Raw genomic sequence first — 21177 nt, 5'->3', positions numbered from 1 at the left:
TGGAAGATAGTAGCAGACTGGGTGGGACAACAGGCAGGTGGCAAGCTAGGCTTGGTAGAGATAGGATGCAACAAACGGGAGTAACAGGCAAGTAAGGAATAGACAGACAGCAACAGACTTGGAGAGGCGATGCAGAAAGAAGAAGACAGGCTGGGGGAAGCAACAGGCAGCAGAGTGAAGGGGAGAGAATAGGCAGGAGGCAGTAGAATGGGAGGGGGACAAAGCAGGTGTCAGTGGACTGGGTGAAGGAGAAGTCAGGCAACAGGAAACAGGGAGGACCGAACAGGCTGTGGGGGGAACAGGCAGAAAGGAAAAGACAGGTTTCAGAATGGTGAGAAATAAGCAGCCAAGGTGGAAGAACATGCAAGCGGCAGCAGACTGAGATGTGGAGGAGGCAAATGGTAGTGGACTGGGAAAGAGAACAGGCAGGGAATGTCAGGTAGCTCTAGACCAGCGGTAGACTATGCAGACGTAGGGTCACAAGCAGGCAGCAAATTGATTAACTGAAGGCAGAAGCATGCATGTTTTGGGGGCAGGTAAGAATAGACTGGGTAGTGAACAGCAGACTGGGGGAATGGAGAGATGGCCGACTTGGGAGGGGGACAAGCAAGTGGCAGAGGAATGGTGGTGAAAAAGGCAGGTTGCCGTTTTACTAGGGCATGCAGGAAGGAATGGGCAGGCAGCAGACTGTAGTGAAATTGACAGCTAGCAAAGTGAAAGGGGGACAGCAAGTAGGAGGCAGCAGACTGGGAGTAGGAAGAGGCAGGCTACAGTAAACTGTCTGGTAGAACAGGCGACAGCAGAAGGGAAGAGACAGGCAGCAGATTTGGTTTCCAAGAAGGCAGCAGACCTAGGGAACATGCAGGAAGGAGCAGACAAGAAGAAGACAGTGATAAACAAGCAGGAGGCTAAGCAACAGGTAGTAGATTAAAGCGGTAGAACAGATCAACAGAGTAAAAAGGTGAAAGAAGTCAGCGGTAGTTGACTGGATAGGAAAACACCCAGAGAACAGCCCTGGATAGGAATAAGCAGGGGTAAATAGAGTAAGGGAGGGGGTGAGAGGTAGGCAGCAGCAATGTTGTGATAGGCAGGAAGCAGACTGAGGGGGAACATGCTGATGGCTTTATGGAACATGCAGGTGAGAGATAAGCAGGCAGCAGACTTGTGAGTCTGGGAGGAAGAAAGAGTCAGGGTGCACAGTGAAGGGGGGAACAGGCAGGAGGCAATGGACTTGGCAGGAGAACACTCAGGTGACAGCAGACAGTGGTATCGGGCCGGATAGAATCAGCAGACAACAGACGAAGAACACCAGGTGGAAGCAGACTGGGAGTGGAAGAGGCAGTCAGCAGATTGAGTAGGGAAAATGGAGGGAGGAATAGGCAATACACAGACATGGTGCTAAACAGGCAAGCAGCAGAGGGAATGGGCCATACAGACAGGCAGCAGACAGGAAGGAACAAGTAGGACAGGCTAGGCAGGCAGCAGAGTGAAGCTGGGAGAATAGGCAGGTGTTTGGTTAGTATGAGTGAAAGGTAGGAAGCAGATTAGAGGGCATGAAGGCCTCAAACTGCAAGGGGAAGTACAGAAAATATTAGCAAACAAGGGACAAGGCAGACAGCAGAGTGAATGGGGGAGAACAGACAAGCAGCAGCAGAGTAAGAGGCAGGCAATAGTTGACTAGTTAGGAGATCGACTAGAGAACACAGGCAGGCAGAACACAGTAAGAGAAACAGATAGGCGCAGCATAGTGGAGTTGGGAGAACAGGCAGGGATTGCATGCTAGTGGGAAGGGCATGTGGCAGCAGACTGGGGGTGACAGATAGCAACAGACTAGTGGGGGAAACGTAAATTGGAATTAGGCAGGCAGCAAACTGGGGAAAGGTGCAAGATAAAATAAGCAGGCAGCAAACAAAGGACCAACAAGCAGTTACCCGAGTGAAAAGAAGCAGGCAGCAGACTGGGAGGGGGAAGAAGCAGGTGGCAGTAGACTGGGTAGGACAACAGTCAGGCGGTAACAGACTGGGAGATTGACAGAGGTAGACCAAGAGGGGTAGGCAAGCAGCAGCAGATTTGGGGATATCAGGCAGGTAGCATACTTGAGTGGAATAGGCATGCAGCAGCAGAAATTGGCAGAGGAATAGGGAGTTTGCAGCAGAGTGGGAGGAGGGAGAGGCAAGCTGCCAGTAGGTTTGGGATGAACAGGAAGGTGGTAGAATACCAAGTAGAACGGACAGAAAGGTGCAACACGATGGGTGTAAAAGGCAGGCTGCAATAGACCTAGGCTGGGAACAGGTAGGTGGTAGGAACGGGGGAACAGGCAGGGATGGGATAAGCAGGCTGGTTAGGTGGGGACATCATGCAGGTAGGAGTATACAGGCTATAAACTAAAAGAAAGAAACGGAATAAAGGGAGAAGAACATGCAGACAGCATAATGGGACTGGGAAGAAGCAGACAGGCCGGGGGGAGAACAGACAGGAGGAATAGAGAGGACTAAGCGGGCGGAAGAGTAAAGTGGAAAGATCATACAGGTGACAACAGAGTGGGATTGTGAAGAGGCAGACAGCAGATTAGGGGACAAAAAGGTAGCAGACAAGGGTGAACATGGAGGAAAGAATGGACAGGAAAGAGGAGACTAGGCATTTGTCAGCAGACTGAGAGGGGAAAGAAGCAGGCGGTAATGGACTAGTTAGAAGAACAGGCATGCGGTAGTTTATGGGAAGAGGCAGGTAGTAGTAGACTGGGTAGGAGAACACTCAATGAACAGACCAGGGCAAAAATAGTCAGGCAGGAAAAGATTGAGAAGAGGCTGATAGGCCAGAGACAGCAGACTTGGAGAGGAAAATAAAGGTGGGAATAGGCAGTCATCAACGTTGTGGGAGCAGACAGCAGACTTTGGGTGAATATGCATGTAGAAAAAGGCAGACAGCAGACAGGAAAAGAACCAGGCTGGTGTCAACATAGCAAAGCTTGGAGAATAGGCAAGTGGTTGCATATAAAGGGTTAAAAGGGCCACTGGGTATGAGAACAGTGAGGTGGCACCAGGCAGTTGGGAACAGACTGGGGATAGAAGAGGCTGGCCGCAGTAGACTTGGGGAGGAACAAAAAGGCAGTAGCAGACCGGGCAGGAGAATAAGCAGGTGACAACAGAATGAGGGGATAGTGTGGCTGCAGTAGACCTAGAGAACAGCAAGGTTGAAGCAAATGGGGGAACAGACAAATAAGGGATACACAGACTGCAACAGACTGGAGGGAGTGGTATACTCAGGAAGGAAAATACATGGTTCAGACTGGGAGAAACAAGCAGGCAGTAAAGGTGGAAGAACATGCAAGCCACAGCATAATGTGTGCTGGAAGAGGCAGGAAGCAAATTGAAAGGGGTGTTAAGGCAGTAGATTGGGGGTGGACATGAAGGAAGCTATAGGCAAGAAGTAACCAGAGCTAAACAGGCAGGCAGCAGATTGAAGGGGGGGAGTCAAAGATACAATATAAAGTATAAAGACGCAGCCAACAGACTGGGGGAAGGAGATTGGGGGTGATAGAAATGCAGGAAGGAATATGCAAGAAGCAGACAGGGAGGGGGTAGCCAGGTAGCAGAATGAATCTGGGAGAACAGACAGGCAGCAGCAGACTGAAAGTGGGAACAGGCAAGCTGTAGTAGACTAGGTAGAAAAACAATCAGGGAACAGACCAAGGCGGGAAAAGGCAAGCGGAAATAGACCAGAGGAGGTGGCAACAGACGGGGGGGGGGACAGACTTGGTGAGGTATATGCAAGCGGCAGGAAACTGGGAGGAGGAATAGGAAGATAGCAGCAGACTGGGAGTGGGAAGAGGAAGACAGCAGCAGACTGGGTATGAGAACAGATAGGTGACAGATAGGTCAGGCAGGTGGAAACAGACTGGAGGGTCAGAGAGGCACCAGTAGACTTGAGGAGAAACTGGAAGACAGTAGCAGACTGGGTGGGACAAAAGGCAGGTGGTAACAGAATGGGGGATAGGCAAACTGCAATAGACCTAGGCTTGGAACAGATAGGATGCATCAAGTAACAGGCAAGTAAGGGATAGGCAGACGGCAACAGACTAGGAGGGGACATGCAGAAGAAGGAAGACAGGCTACAAACTGGGGGAAGCAAACGGGCAGCAGAGTGAATGAGAGCTAACAGACAGGAGGCAGTAGACTGGGAGGGGGAGAAGCAGGTGTCAGTGGACTGGGTGGAAGAGCAGTCAGGCGACGGGGAACAGGGAGGACAGAATAGGCTGTGGGGGGAACAGGCTGAAGGGAAAAGACAGGTTGCATAATGGGGAGAAACAAGCAGCCAAGGTGGAAAACTGAGATGGGGAGGAGGCACGTGGTAGTGGACTGGGAAAGAGAACAGGCAGGGAATGTCAAGTAGCTCTAGACCAGAGGTAGACCCACAGTAGGGTCACAAGCAGGCAGCAAACTGGCATGGGAATAGGCAGGTAGCAGATGAGGGGGAACAAGCAGATAGCATTGTGATGAGGAAAACAGGCAGGCAACAGCAGACTGTGAGCAGAAAAAGCAAGGAACTGCAGACTTGGTAGGGGAACTGACAGGTGGTAACAGATGGGAAGGGAACATACTGGTGGGAACAGGAAGATGGAATTAGACTGGGGAGGTCTAGGAAATAAGAAGTAGGAGGCAGACAGAGGTAAGAGAGCAGCAAACTGAAAGCAGAAACTGGAGGCAGAAGCAGGCATTCAGTGCAGGCAAGAATAGACTGGTTGGTGAACAGGCAAGATTGGGGAATGGACAGATGGCCGTAGACTTCGGAGGGGTACAAGTTGGTGACAGTTTGGTTGCGGAAAAGGCAGGTTGCAGCAGACTTGAAGGGGGAGCAGTTTGACAGCAACAGACTGAAAGGAACAGGCATGCATATATGTGCATGCTGCAAGCTTGGAGGGGGAGCAAGCATGTTGTTGTTTTGGTAGGGCATGCAGAAAGTAATGGGCAGGTAGGAGGCAGTAGTGAAACTGATAGCTAGCAAAGTGACAGGGGGACAGCAGACTGGGAGTGGGAAGAGGCAGGCTGCAGTAAACTGGTTGGTAGAACAGGCGAAGAGACAGGCAGCAGACCTTGGGAGAACATGCAGAGAGGAATAGACAAGAAGACATAGTGAAAAACAAGCAGGATGCTAAGCAACAGGCAGTAGAGTATAGAGGGAAAACAGATAGGCATCAGAGTAAGAGGGGGAAGAGGCCAGCGGTAGTTGAATGGATAGGAATAAGCAGGAGTAAATAGAGTAAGGGAGAGGGTGATAGGTAGGCAGCAGCAGACTGGGAGGGATAAAAGAGCAGCAAACTAAAAGGAGAAACTGAATGCAGAAGCAGGCAGTGAGCAATGTTGTGGGGGGTAGGCAGTCAGCAGACTGAGGGGAACATGCCGGTGGCCTTAGGGAACATGCAGATGAGCAGGCAGTAGACTTGGGGGTCTGGCAGGGAGAAATAGACACGCTGCACAGTGAAGGGGGGAGAATAGGCAGGGGGCAGTGGACTTGGTAGCAGAATACTCAGGCAACAGCAGACAGTGGTATCGGGCAGGATAGAATCAGTAGGCAGTAGAGTAAAAGACGAAGAACAGCAGGGGGCAGCCGATTGGGAGTGAGAAGAGGCAGTCAGCAGATTGAGTGGGAAATTGCAGGAAGGAATAGGCAATACGCAGACGGTGCTATACAGGCAAGCAGCAAAATGAAGGGGCAGTACAGACAGGCGGCAGCAGAGAGGAGGGAACAAGTAGGACAGGATAGGAAGGCAGCAGAAGCTGGGAGAATAGGCAGGTGTTTGCTTAGTATGAGTGAAAGGCAGGAAGCAGGTTAGAGGGCATGAAGGCAGCAGACTGCAAGGGGAAGCGCAGGAAATATTAGGTAGGAAGCAAACAAGAGGCTAGGCAGGCAGCATACTAAATGGGGGAGAACAGACAAGCAGAGTAAGAGACAGGCAATAGTTGACTAGTTAGGAGAACAACTAGAGAACACAGGCAGGCAGAACACAGGAAGAGAAACAGATAGGCACAGCATAGTGAGTTGGGAGAACAGGCAGAGGTTGCATGCTAGGGGGAACGGCAGTTAGCAACAGATAGCATTAGACGAACAGGCTGGCGGCAACAGACTAAGCAGGAATATCAGTTAGCACTAGACCAAGAGGGAAGATACAAGATAGACAAGTGGCAGCAGACTTTGGGGCACAGGCAGACAGCTAATTGGCATGGGAATAGGCAGATAGCAGATGAAGGGGGCAAGTAGATAGCAGAGTAAAGAGAGGAGAACATGCAGGCAACAGAAGACTTGGAAGGGGAACTGTCAGTTGGCAACAGGTGGGAAGGAAACATACTGGAGGGAAAAGGAAGGTGACGTTAGACTGGGAAGGGACAGGGAGGCAAGCATAGACTGGGTGGTGATCAGGCAAGCAGCAGACTGGGAGAATGGACAGGGGCTGAAGACTTGGCAGGGGAACAAGAAGGTGGCAGCAGACTGAGGGGGATTAGGCAGGTGCAAGCAGACGTGAAGGGGCATCAGTTTGATAGCAACAGGAAGGCAGATGTGCAGGAATGTGCAGGCAGCAAGCTTAAGTGGGGACATGCAGGATGCAGTTTTGGTGGGGCATGCAAAAAGGAGGGAAACAGACAGCTACCAGAGTGAAAGGGGGACATCAGGCAAGACTGGGACTGGAGGGGGAAGATGCAACAGCAGAGGGAAGAGGCAGGCAGCAAAAGGGTGGGCAAGAATGTATCAGACTTTGGGGGCGTGTGCAGGGAGGAATACACAGGAAGAAGACATAGTACTAAGTAGGCATGAAGCAGAGTGGAGGGGGGGAATGGACAGGCAGCAGCAGCCATAGGGTAAACATGCAGGAAGCAATAGTCAAGAAGCAGACAGGGGCTAAACAGCCAGACAACAGACAGAGTTGAAAGAGGCAGGCTGTAGTGGACTGGGTAGGAGAACAATAAAGGAGCAGACCGAGGCAGGAATAGGCCAGCAGAAATAGATTATTGGTGGGAGCTGGTGATAGGAAAGTGACAGCTGACTAAGATGAGAAACAGAAGGCAAGAATATGCAGACAACAAGGTTATGGGTTGCAGTAAGGCTACAGGCTGATGGGGGCATGCAGAAAGTAATAGGCAGGCAGCAGACAGGAGGAGAAACATATAGCATTATAGTGAAGCAAGGAGAATAAGCAAGCTGTAGCATACCAGGGGGGGAATATGTGGCAGGAGTCATAGTCAGACAGCAACAGACTAGGAGACCGGCAGACAACTTGGTAGGCAGCAGCAGACTGGGAAAAAAGGAGGAAGGTAGCAGATAGACAGCAGCAAAGTCAGGCAAGGAGCAGACTCGGGGAACAGACAGATTGCAGTAGACTGGGGAGGGGAACAGGCAGGTAGCTTTAGACTGGGTAGTGGAAAAGGCAGGTGGCAGGAAAGAATAAGCAGGCAGTATACTGGGAGGGGGGAAGAGGAAGGCGGCAGCATGCTGGGTTGGAGAACTGGTCGCCGTCAAAAGTAGGGGGTCAATAAGCAAAATAGATAGGGGACAATAAGCAGGCGTCAGCAGACCGGATGGGATCAGGCAGGGAGAACAGTAATAATAATAAGGCAAGAACAAACTGGGTGCAGGCAGGGTAGCAGTAGGAGATTAAGGGTGTACATCCAGGCAGCAGCAAGCGGTAACCAACTGGGGAAATAGGCAGGAGGTAGCATACTAGGTGGGAAAACAGAAGGTAGAAATTGTCAGACAGCAAACTTGGAAAGGCAAGCAAGCAGCAGACTAGGGGGGAAATGCAGATAGGCATGCAGTAGACAGGGTGGGCTGGCAGGAGGCAGCAGAGTGAAGGGGAGAACAAGAAGACAGCAGTAGACTGGGTAGGTGATCAGTTAGACGGCAGCAGGTGGGGGCAACAGACTGGGAGATAGGGAAACTGCAATAGTCCAAGGTGAAGAGGGGGATAGGCAGGCAATTGACTAGGAAGCAGAAGTGGGAGCCAGCCGTTAACTGGGCATAAGAACAGTTAGGTGGCATCAGACAGATGACGAGACAGACTAGGGTTAAACAGCCAATCGACAGCAGACTGGGGCTGGGGGAGGAACAGGAAGGTGGGAGCAGACTGGTAGAGTTGAAGATTGGTCAGGCAACTGCAAGTGAGGGAAATCAGGCAGGCAGCATCAGACAAAGATAGGAGGTGGTGGCAGGTAGGAGCAGACTGGGGGAGCAGGCAGGCAGTAACATGCTATGAGTCAGCAGGCAGGCGGTAGCAGAGTGAGGTAGAGAGATGGCAGCAGACAAGGGGCAACAGGCCGGCAGCAGCAGAGTGAGGGCAGGTAGAATGCAGCTGACTAGAGGAGAAACTTGCAGGAAGGAACGGGTAGACAGAACAGTGGTGATCAGGAAGGCAACAGACTGGGATGGAGGACAGTCAGGTCGACACATTCAGGCATCAAAACACTGAGTGGGGAATAAGCAGGCACCATCAGAACTAATGGGAACAGGCAGCAACAGAGTTGGGGGAATGGACAGGATGCAACAGACTGAGAGAAGGAACAATCCGACACTAACAGAGTAGGAGAGGTAAAGGAAGGTGAAAATAGAAAGGCAGCAAACTGCATGGGGGGAGGCAAGTAGCAGACTAGGGGGAAATATGCAGGTAGGAAAAAGTAGGTGACAGCAGAGTGAAGGGGGAGAACTGGCAGGGATCAACAGACTAGGGAATAGGGACGCTGCAATAGTTCAAGGTTGTGGGGATATATAAGGGGAGCAGTCGTGGAGCAGCAGACTGGGAGAGGGAACAAATGGCAAGAGGCTATGATAGGAAATGGAGAGTAGGAATAGGTAGGCAGCAGATCGGTGAGGGACATGTAGGAAGAAATAGGCACAAGAGTATAAGGAGGTGACTGGAAGGGGGCTGGACATGCAGCAGACTTAAGGAAGGAACAGGTTTGGTGTATAATAACTTTACTGATATTTTGTAATATAATAAAGTAATCATATACATATATATTGTCTTATGTTTTCATTTTGCTTAATATGCTGTCTGAAACAATGTCTGAAAAATGTAGGATGTTGCCTGCAAGTGGGAAATTGTGCCATTTTTGTGGTCCATATAGTGGTAGAGTGGCTATGAATTGTGTGGGCCGATTAACTCTGTTAGAGAAGAATGTCTATTTATGGATGGAGAATAAATGTGTGTATGTATCTGTGTGTGATAATGTGAGTATGTTTGAATAGAGGGTAAATCTTTGATGATTTTATTGAAAAAAATGGTATTCAGAAAGCGTAGTTACTGAATATGAAGAGAAAAATCCAAGGTATAAAAGATGGAAAGACATAAGGATGAGGATGGCGTTGGGGACCACTTCCATGGGATGCAGCGCAGTATTCTGCTGTCCACACAACCAAAGTAATATGCTGTGATAGGCATGTCTCCCCAGTCAGACAGAAAAGAGTAAGAAGGAAATGTATTTTTGGCACCGAGTTATCAAGTCCAAGCTGTAGTATTTAATGATTCCCATCTGTCGCTATTACGCTGGTCTCTTGGGGAGGTCCTCACCGCAGAATTTCTTCTGCCAAAGCTACTGCTGCTGAGAGAGGAGCTCTCGGCAACAGTAGTCCAGGACTTAGATGATCCCAACAGTGAGAAACCTCCCGCCAGCTGGAGATAGGCTCTGAGCAAGTGCAGCAAGGAGCAGAAAGCAGCAGGTGAGTAGAACAGGATGGCCGAGTCTTAACACAAAGCAGGTAGTCAGACGAGCCAGGGGTCAGGTACACAGTACAGGTAATCAGACGAGCCAGGGGTCAGGTAAACTAAGCGGGTAGTCAGACGAGCCGGGTCGGTAAACAGGAGTTACAGGCAAGCAAGGGTCGGTAAACAGGAGTCTCAGGCAAGCAAGGGTCAAAAACTATAAGGGACAGCAAGAGCAGTGTGACGGATCGTCCTGTGCCCCAGACTGGACACATCCGCCCGTCAGCTCCTTCCCTCTCCCAGTAAGCGGACACGCTGTGGCTGTCCGAAGAAAGCAGTCACAGACCAGCACTTCCCTCAATCATGAGACAGAACTTCATGCTTTGAGGTTAAAAACAGAACTCTCTTTATTACAAACACACAGAACTTATATACAATCTCCATTCACTGTGCACCGAACCCAACCCCCAATCCTATCAGCCACATCCCATCACAAATCCCATCAGCCACATCCCCTCACAAATCAGTATACAGGGGATGCATCAGGTGAGGGGATTAAGGGATACAATGGGTTCCCCCACCTGTGTTATCCCCCCTGTAGTGCGGGTGCCGTCTGGGCAGATAGGGCTGTGCTGGCTGATTAAGAGCCCCAGCCAGATTATAGGATCGTCTCTTTGAAGGCTGGAGCTGCAGCCACATTCAAACCGGGTACAAATAAATATAATAATAATAATAACAGTGAAGATCAGACAGGGTTTCGTCACATTACTCCCCTCTTGTGCAAACGTCCGGCAGACACAGCCAGATCCCTAACGGATGACCGGGCCTCTACTGTCTCTAGTCCTGCGGGGTAGGGAGAGCGGGCGTGCGGCCTCTGGGGCACCCTGGCAGCCCCATGTCACTCACCCAGGCTCCTAGGCCTGGCCCGTAGTCAAAGGGTAAGAGGCCAGCCCAGAAACCTCTCCAGTGGGCAGCCCTCTTTAGTCTCCTCTGCAGGCATGGGAGACCTTTCTCCAGGGCTTCCTTTCCCCTCTGGGCCCTCAGCCCAGACTCGGCTCCCTCCCAACCTGATGGAACCCTCCCATGGTTACCCTGACTACGGGCTTGTCCCGAGTCAGCTCCACATTCCCCCACCCAAACAACAAGAGCCCACTCCAAAGCAGCAGCAGTTTCACTTACCCCTATCTGGCTCTCCGAGCTGGGGCTCGTTTTGCCCACTGGACCATGCCGCTGGGGAGGAGTGCCGGTTGCCCTTCCTCCCATACTTGGTGACAGCCGCTGGGGAGGGTCGCCGCCTGTGCCCCCTCCCGGATGCTCGTGCTGGGGAGAGCCAGATAATGGGGGTGTAAGCTGTGGAGGGCAGAGGTCGTGAACCGCTGCCGGTCCTCCTCCCGGCGGCAACGGGAGCCGGAGGAGTGACACCATCATTCTGTCTAGTAGACATGTGCATGGCAAGCAGAATTCAGATTAAATTCAGATTACCTTTTCATTTTTATTTTGCCCCATTGCTTTTGAGCAACAAATTTAATTTCCCAACCCTTTAATTTGGATCAAATTCTGAGAGTTTTTTCAAAAAAATTCAGGGGGAGTTTCAAGGTAGGAGGTCCCTGCACTGATCTTTAATTTACAAGAGCAGCATCTCAAGGTTTAAAAAGAAATCCAGAGTAGATTTTGCATTGTAGGACCACCAACAGCATTACTGCTCCAATAGATACACACGACCACGAACACCAAGGCACTCACCACAGAAGTTCTTCTGCTCCGAAGCCCACACCAAGGGAGACCCTTAGTGATAGGGAGCGGAGACTGGGATGATTCCAACAGTGAGGAGGCCAGATGCAGGTGGATAAATTAAGGGCCGAGTTGGAGTGCAAGGTGCAGAAGCCCCGACAGCAGGAACCAGAAGGCAAATGCAGCAGAGCCGGGGTTAACTCAGGTAACGTACTCAGGATAGCCGGGTCGGTAACAGAGCGGGTAATCAGACGAGCCAAGTTGGTAACAGAGCGGGTAATCAGACGAGCCAAGTCGGTAACAGAGCGGGTAATCAGACAAGGCAAAAAACTGGTAACCAGGATAAGCAGGAGAAGGTACAGAAGCGCTAGGCAAAGAATCGTCAGGCAGGCAGAGGTCAAAAACTAAAGTAACGAGCAGTAGCAATAACTCTGAATACATAGACCACAACAGGGTACAGACTAAAGCATTTCCTGGGTTTTTAAATCTGGCGCCCTTACAAGCTCCGCCCCCTGGACGGCAGCAATGTCACAAGACACCCCCTTGAAACCTCGATGCCAGTGATTGGGGACCCGACCGTCCGCATCAAGGGAGACATCCGTCACCCCCCCGGTAACGGCTGCTCGCGAACGGTCCTCTGCACGCGAGCACCCGACACCGAGGGAGAGATAGTGACACACACATCCAGCAGAATGCTGAATTTCTCCAAAACAAAGGCAGGCCATTGGTACTGGACAGAATTTCCCCAGTATTCAGAATGTAAAATAATTAATCCTACCTCCAGAACAAGGAAGGTGATAGATGAGCAGCAGCTGAGCTTGGCTAGTCAGCTTTCTGATACCAATTTATTAAAGGGTCACCACTTTAGAGGCGCTGGTCTGGCTTTGGGATGGTTAGGTGGTGTGACGGACCGACCAGGGACCTCAGATTGTCCCTCTCGCCAAGAGCGACTTCTCCCTTCAGGACAATAATTCCCCGCAATCCGTAGGCAATATCCCCAAGCAAAGTAAAGGCATATCGCTAATCAGTACCCACATAACCAGGCAAGGCTAGTCTTTAGGTACAACAAAAGGAATAACTGATTTTTTTTAGACACAGGCGGCCGGATATATCCAGCAAAACACACATTAACATAAAACAAGATACTGGGATACAAACCGCCCCCATAATCTGCCTCCCAGAGACAACAGAAGCAGTAAAGGGATTAACAATACAAAAGGACACCAGCACCACCAAATCTGGGAGATACACACATTATCTTTATTAGATTATCTCTCAGACTTTAGTGTGTCGTGTGCACACTTTTACAAAATAAGGTGTAAATATACGTTTCTATTAATAACACATTAAAGAGTTTCATGTCACTGGATAACATTAACTGAGGGGACTTTGGAAATCAGGGCAACAATAGCGGAGGGGTAGGGTGACTTTAGGAACCGTCACAGGTGGTACTTACCAAAGAATGAAGAGCCTTTGCCCATATCGCTGCTGCTCCATTGGATCAAGCACTGATGCTCTGCATAACTGCAAGGGTTTGGGTATCAGTAGTACTAATGCTGCTGCTTGCACTTTCCACGTCCAGCCTCTGCATTTCTCTGCGTCATTTCCCTTTTGTGCTGCATCCCACATACCCTACAGATAAGCAAGTCCCTCCAAGTTTTAAAATTGTTTTTTAGGGACCAACTGGAGGGGTTCTTACCTGCCAACACTTTCTATATTATCTATGCTAACTTGCCCTTAACTATTGGGTCACAAATCATGCCCATTTAAGGCTCATTTAAGCCTGATCTGATCAGTGTTTTAACATCCTGGTGTAATCTGTCACCCTGTTCTGCTCTGAGGACATGGAGTGAAGATGGCTCCAGGGCCCCAGCGTTCTGAGGGGTCCTGCATTATTTACTCCAGCCCTCTGGGTTCCGATGGGCCCATACATCTTATCTGTCTGACAAAGTAATGTCATTAATGGGCACGCAGCACAATGAGGGAGCACAGCACAGTGAGGGGGCTACAGACCACAAGAAACATACAGGAGGGTCCTCCACAAACAAGTAGAGGATGCAGTAGATACTGTGTGTGTAAATATATGTGAAAAAAGGAGAAATGAGAGAGCAGAAAAAGTGAGGAAAAGACAGTAAATGTGGTACAAAGAAGACATAGGGCAAAACAAAGAATAGAACAAAAGTAAAAAAAGGAGAAAATAGAACAGAAGGAAGAAGACTGCAAGAGGCTGAACGCAGAGGAAAGGGAGCTTGCTAAATGTAGGTGATACAGATTACATTCCTGTGTAATTACTCCAGGGATCAAAGGTCCTTAAGCTTGCCTCAGTCCTGACGTAAATGATGCTGGCGTATACCTCTCCCCCTCCATATGTACATATGTTCCCTTTAAATAAAATGGAGGAAAAGAAGGGAACTGTATCCCAGAACACGCTGAACAAAATAACAAGCTATCCTGGGAAAAAGGTATCCACTCCTCAAGGTAGGGTATCCTATTTTTCTTTTTTTACATATGCTGTATATATATAGTCTTTGGTTCCTTCTAGAGGGGCTTGTCTGAGGCAGTCCTGCATCTCTCTAATCTGTGACCCTTTGACTAGGTATGTGTAACGGGCTCACCAAGAGAGCTGTAGTAACTCCCAGAGATCACCCACATGTATCCTCTTGTTGTCCCCGGAATCACTTCCAGCACCAGTCAGCATGCGCACCTTGGAACCCTGCTATGTGTACCCAATAAGTAGAGACAACTACCTTGAACCACTGCCAGCCACAAATTGGTACTCCCCAAAACAATTTAACAAAAGAGCATTACTCACCCAGCCGCACTCTGCTTCTCCCAAACAACGTAACTGCCGCTGGGAAGAAGGGCCAAATGTGCCTTCTCCCTGGAGTTCTCTCAGCCGCTGGGGAGAAAACAGAGAGGCTGGGGTCCCTTCCATATGGGGTTCTGGGCTGACTGCCCGGCACCTCTAGGGACTGCAGGTGGCAACCGTAGTCCAATCCACCTGCATGGTACAAATGTTTGCATGATCCACTGCGAGGGGAGGGAAGCCACATGCATCCCCTTCTGTATACTCCATCTGCTGATGAGAGATGTCGATCTGCCTCTTCAGCTGCATTTGTAAAATCCAGGGGCACCACCAACTCTGTGGCTGCCTGACCAGATCCTCCTTGGTTGCTGCGGTCAGGCTTGGGAACAAGTGGAAGGGGTGGGCAGAGGCCAGCAGTGCTCTGCCTCGATGCCAGCAGTTCAGCTGGGGGATCTGGCTGGGACATGCAGGGGAGGTCTCGGTCAGTTTCCGGGCCATATTGCGGGGAATAGGGCAAAGTGTCTGGGGTGAGAGAAGGGAGTGGGCAGGGGCCAATTGCGCTCTGCTCGGCTGTTTGTGCTTCTGGTGGGGGCACAATACTCACAGGATCCACTGGGGCACACTGCTGAGCACGGTCAAAGAGTTCTTGGTAGGCCTGCTCCAGGTTCCATTCTTGGTAAACCAAATAATCGAAATCAGCCCACAAGTCAGGCAGGTAACAGGGCACATATGCGAGAATCCCTTCCCTGAACTCCCGGATCTCCTCGCACCGATATTTCGATGGGCTCCCAAATTCTCGGTCCTCCTGTAGGTTTCCATTTTCAATCCTGGGCCACCAAAGTCATCGCCCTCTGGCATGTAGTCATCCTTCAGCTCTGGACACCACTGCGCGGCCTGCCAATACAGGGCCCGGTATCCACAGTCATTTCAAGTGGAAGCAACTTCTCCAACCCAGCCACTAAGTCCTCTTGGGGCTGTTCTCCCAGGTACTGCATTCGCCAATCTAGTTGTAGCACGTACCATTCCTTGGAGGATGGAAGGACTATTCCTCGGACACCCTGGTCCACTCTGAGAGCCTCCATCCAGGCATTTATGTAACTCATGACTCTGCTGCGCACCAACACGTCCTGTAGTGCTGGAACCATCTTTAGCTTGCTGCTGGTATACCCGATGGTACTCCGCTGGGACGTTTGCAAGGAGGTTCCCACCGCTGCCGCCAATGTAACGGGTTCACCAAGAGAGCTGTAGTAACTCCCAGAGATCACCCACATGTATCCTCCTGTTGTCCCCGAAATCACTTCCAGTACCGGTCAGCATGCACACCTTGGAACCCTGCTATGTACGTGTACCCAATAAGTAGACACAACTAGGGCTGAAACAACTAATCGATAAAATCGATAATAATCGATAATTAAAATCGTTGACAACGATTTTCATTATCGATTAGTCAAATCGATTTTTATCGATTATAAAAAGAGCAAATGCTCTGAAAAACTCCTCTCCTTATATAATCCGACCTTAAACAGAGATCGGATTATAACACTAGAATCCAGACCAGGATTCCCCTCACTGTCGGCCGGTGGGTGTCCGTGCGATAAGCACAGACAACTTCCGTCTCTCCCCTCCACTTCCATACACCCCTCTGACTTCTCCCCCCTCCCATACACCACTCTGCCTCTCTCCCGACTCCCTGGTGTTTTGTGAACCTCCGTTGCAGACAGGCACTTTCACTGCAGCTTCATAGAAGCCTCAGCGTAAGTGAAGGTGAGTAACGGAGGCTGTCTGTGCACATCGCGCAGACTCCCACCAGCTGACAGAGAATCAAGGTCTCCTGCAGAGGATCATCCTCTCTGTGAGCTGGTGGGTGTCTGCGCAATGCGCACAGACAGCCTCCGTTACTGCCCTTCACTTACGCTGAGGCTTCTATGAAGCTGCAGTGAAAGTGCCTGTCAGCAACGGAGGTTCACAAAACACCAGGGAGTCGGGAGAGAGGCAGAGTAGTGTATAAGAGGGGGGAGGAGTCAGAGGGGTGTATGGGAGCCAAGCTCCCATACACCACTCTGGCTCCTCCCCCTCCCATACACCACTCTGCCTCTCTACCCGGCTCCCTGGTGTCTTGTGAACCTCCGTTGCTGACGGGAGGCAGAGTGGTGTATGGGAGGGGGGAGGAGGCAGAGTGGCGTATGGGAGGGGGAGGAGGCAGAGTGGCGTATGGGAGGGGGAGGAGGCAGAGTGGTGTATGGGAGGGGGGAGAAGGTAAAGTGGTGTATGGGAGGGGGAGGAGGCAGAGTGGTGTATGGGAAGGGGAGGAGACAAAGTGGTTATGGGAGGAGGAGGAGGAGGAGGCAGAGTGGAGTATGGGAGGGGGAGAAGGCAGAGTGGTGTATGGGAGGGGGAGGAGGCAGAGTGGTATATGGGAGGGGGAGAAGGCAGAGTGGTGTATGGGAGGGGGAGGAGGCAGAGTGGTGTATGGGAGGGGGGGAGGAGGCAGAGTGGTGTATGGGAGGGGGAGGAGGCGGAGTGGTGTATGGGAGGGGGGAGGAGGCAGAGTGGTGTATGGGTGGTATTATGAATTTCACGATAGCAGAGTGGTGTATGGGGGTGTAATGAATTTCAGGTAGGCAGAATGGCATATCTGGGGGAGTTAGAGTGGTGTATAGGGGGAGGTAGAGTGGTGTATGGGGGGGTATAATAAATTTCAGAGTGGCATATCTGGGGGAGGCAGAGTGGTGAATCAGGGAGTATAATGAATTTCAGGGTGGTGTAGGGCATTTATGGGGGTCGGAGTGGCATATCAGGGTGCACAGTGGCATATAGGGAGGTATAAGGCATAAATGGGGGCGAGTGGCATATTGGAAGTTATAAGGCATATAGGGGGTATAAGGCATATCAATATTAGGCATATCAGGGGGGCATAAGACGTATCTGAGGGTAAAAGGTATATCGGGCGCTCATTTGCATATCACTGGCATATAACGAGTATAAGGCATATCGAGGGCACAGTGGCATATCAGGGGGCACAGTGGAATCTCTGGCACATAGGAGGTATAAGGCATATATGGGGCAGAGTGGCAAGCTGGGGGTCAGATGTGCATAACTGGGGGCAGTTTGGTAAATAAAAGAAAATATAAACAAGGCTTTGTTGTCATAGTGTTTATTAAATATGAAAAATAGTTAACATATTGTCACGTACAAGTAATAGGAGGCACCGTGGTCAGGTAGGACTCCAGGACAGAACAGTTCATACAAGCCGAGGTCTGGATTCAGGAGATCGGGATAAACAATAAACGAGCCGAGGTCAGGATACAGTAAAACAACGTAGTCAGGCAAGCCGAGGTCAAACACAGGAATCAGGAAGGTAAACGCTATCTGGGCACTAGCACAAGGCATAGACGACCATCAGAAGGCAAGGTGTAGCTGGTCTGAGAGGTTTAAATGGGGAACCGCGGAGGAAGTCCGAATCTCCCATCAACCCATCATGACATCATTTCTGGTGTCCGTGAATCGCAACCATTTTGAGTGTGGCGTAGTCTCCCTTCATAAAGCCCTGCAGTTAGGGAGTTCGCCACTAGAGGGCGGAAGCAGGACACCACTTCAGAGGATGACAGCGGAAGTGACCGTGCGGTGGAGGGGGGTCTCCCTCTCCTTCGTGGCGGCTGCTGCGGAGGTGGCCATGCGGTGGAGGGGGGTCTCCCTCTCCTTCGTGGCGGCTGCTGTGGAGGTGGCCGTGCAGTGGAGGGGGGTCTCCCTCTCCTGCGTGGCGTCTGTTGCGGCAGCGTGGGAACCGGGGACAGGTGAGTAACAGTACCCCCCTCAAAAGGACGCCCTCAGGGCGACCACTAGGACGAGAAGGATGTCTGGCGTGGAACGCACGTATCAATCGTGGTACCGAAAGCCGTGCCGCTGGTACCCAGGAACGCTCCTCGGGACCGAGACCTCTCCACTGTACAAGGTATTGCAGACTGCCTTGTTGCTGCCGGGAATCGAGAATGACCTGGAGGGTACGTCCCTCCAAACCCCTCCTGGAAGTCTCAGCCGTAGAGTGTTCGCCTCGGGTAAAGTGATTGCAGACCAGAGTATGACCCTTAGAAGGAGGCAGCTCGACGATAAAGTCCATGGCCACATGAGTCCAAGGAACCGAGGGACAGGGAAGCGGCCGCAGAAGCCCAGCAGGACGTGTGCGGCAGGACTTATTGGCAGCGCATTTGGTGCATGATTTGGTGCAGTGGGGCCACCAAAAAGTCAGAGAAATCAGATCCTTAGTGCGCGCCACTCCAGAATGTCCCGAGGTTCTGGTGCCATGGAGCGTACGTAGTACAGGAGTACACAAACTAGGAGGCACAAATAGTCTCCCTGGAGGTAACGAAGCCGGAGCTTGTCCTTGAGAATGGGAAATGCGATCCAGGAGGGGAGTGTAGCCACATAATCGAATGGCAGCGATGACTTTGGCAGAAGGAATAATAGGTTCAGGTTCCCTACTCTCCTCCTCCGGTTGTGTGTGCATGCGAGATAATGCATCTGCCTTGGTGTTCTTTGAACCCGGACGGTTTGTCAGCACAAATGGAAATCGGGAGAGGAACAAAGCCCATCTGGCCTGGCGCAGATTGAGGCATTTAGCAGATTCCATGTACTGGAGGTTCTTATGACCGGTCAAAATCAAGGTAAGTACAAAAGCTCCCTCCAGCAGGTGACGCCACTGCTCCAGAGCCAGGCTGACAGCCAACAACTCCTTATTCCCGATGTCGTAGAGAAAAATACCCACATGGGTGCACCGGTCCACTGTACGATGCTCGTTGAGAGAGTACGGCTCCAACCCCAGATTCAGAAGCATCCACCTCCAGGACGAACGGTAGGTGGGGGTCGGGATGCCGTAGCACCGGGGCCGATGTGAATCTATCCTTGAGAAGGGCAAACGCTGACACCGCCTCAGGCGACCACTCTGCGACTTTGGCACCTTTCTTTGTCAAGTCCGTTAAGGGTGCAACAATCTTGGAGTAATTTTGAAGAAAACGCCGATAATAGTTGGCAAATCCAAGAAAACGTTGAAGAGCCTTGAGGCTCACAGGCTGCGGCCAGTCCTTGATTGCTTGTACCTTTGATGGGTCCATGTCGAACCCCTCAGGCGTGATAATGTATCCCAAAAACATCACTTTACGAGTCTCGAAGGCGCACTTCTCTAATTTAGCAAACAGTCCGTGTTGCCAAAGACGGGACAGTACACGACGGACCTGTTCGCGATGGGAAGGCAAGTCTGCAGAGTAAATCAGGATGTCGTCCAAATAGACAACGACAAACTGCTGAAGGAAATCTCAGAGACAGTCATTGATAAATTCCTGAAAAACCGCCGGGGCGTTGCATAATCCGAACGGCATAACTAGATATTCATAGTGTCCAGAACGTGTATTGAACGCAGTCCTCCACTCATGACCGGCACGGATACGGACAAGGTTATAGGCCCCACGAAGATCCAGTTTAGTAAAGATCGTCGCCCCTCGTAATCTGTCGAATAGTTTGGAGATGAGGGGAATCGCGTAAGAGTTACGTCGTGTCATCTTATTTAGCCCCCTGTAATCGATGCATGGTCTCAGCTCTCCATTCTTCTTCTTAACAAAAAAGATCCCAGCAGGAGATGTGGACCGACGGATGAAGCCACGCTTGAGATTCTCCTCGACGTAGGTCTCATAGCCTTGGTCTCAGGAACCGATAGTGGGTAGACCCGGCCTCTGGGCGGCATAGTACCCGGGAGGAGATCAATTGGACAATCATACGGTCTGTGTGGGGGCAACTTCTCTGCCTCCCTCTTGTCAAAGACATCCGCAAAATCTTGGTATTGTCTAGGAAGAACAGTAGTGGCGGTCTCAGATGCAGTAGACACACTGGCCAGCTTAACGGGTTTGACGCAATGCTCCTCACGCATTCGACTCCATGACGTAATCTCTCTAGTCGTCCAGTCGATGGTGGGATTGTGCGTCTGTAGAGGGGGAGCAGATAACCAGGAACTGAAGTTTCTCATTATGTATCATGCCTACGGAGAGTGTCACCGGTGAAGTAGTATGGGTAACCTGAACAGGATGCAGAGGTCTACCGTCAATGGCCTCGAGTCTTACAGGAGTGTCCTTCAGCATTGTGGGAATACACTGCTGTTCACAGAAACAGGTGTCAATAAAGTTCTCAGCAGCACCCGAATCCAAGGAGGCCTCTGTGCAAACAGATCCCGCAGGCCAAGACACCCTAATTGGCACAGTCATCCGTGTGTTGCATGTGTCAGAGGACATACCCAGCACACCCAAAGCAGGTCCCCTGAACCACTCTAGGTGCGGGCGTTTCCCGACTTCTTATGACAAGAAATCGCCCAATGTCCTGCCCTCTTTATGTCTCTTGGACCTCTCATGCACCGACAGACGGGCAGCACCCAGTCGCATGGACTCCTCCAAAGCGGACAGAACCGTAGACGGTGGTAAGAACTGGGTGACCGGACGCATAAAGTGACAAACTCCTCTGTCACTTGCTCTCAGGCCGCCCCGCTGTATCTGTCTCTCGCGGAGTCGAAGATCAATCTGAGTTATGTAAGATATCACAGAGTCAATGTCAGATGGTAGATCTCGGGCAGCAATCTCGTCTTTCAAGGTCTCTGATAATCCGTTCAAAAAGGCTGCAATCAGTGCTTCACTAGTCCAGTTCACCTCAGCCATTAGGGTGCGACACTCTATAGCATAGTCCATCAGAGAGCATTCCCCTTGGCGAATATTGAAAAGCAAGGACAAAGCGGTTGAACTCCTGCCTGGAACGTCGAATACTGAGTGTAGTGCAGAAACAAATTCAGGATAGGAGCAAACTACCGGCATGTCTCTCTCCCACAAAGGAGATGCCCATGCCAGAGCCTTGTCGGTGAGGAGCTAAATTACGTATCCAACCTTAGCCCGGTCTGAAGCAAAGGCATAAGGAGAAAGTT

The sequence above is a fragment of the Spea bombifrons genome, chromosome 2 (genome assembly GCF_027358695.1).
Source record: "Spea bombifrons isolate aSpeBom1 chromosome 2, aSpeBom1.2.pri, whole genome shotgun sequence".
Taxonomy (NCBI): Eukaryota; Metazoa; Chordata; class Amphibia; order Anura; family Pelobatidae; genus Spea; species Spea bombifrons.
Note: the sequence above shows the minus strand (reverse complement) of the source record.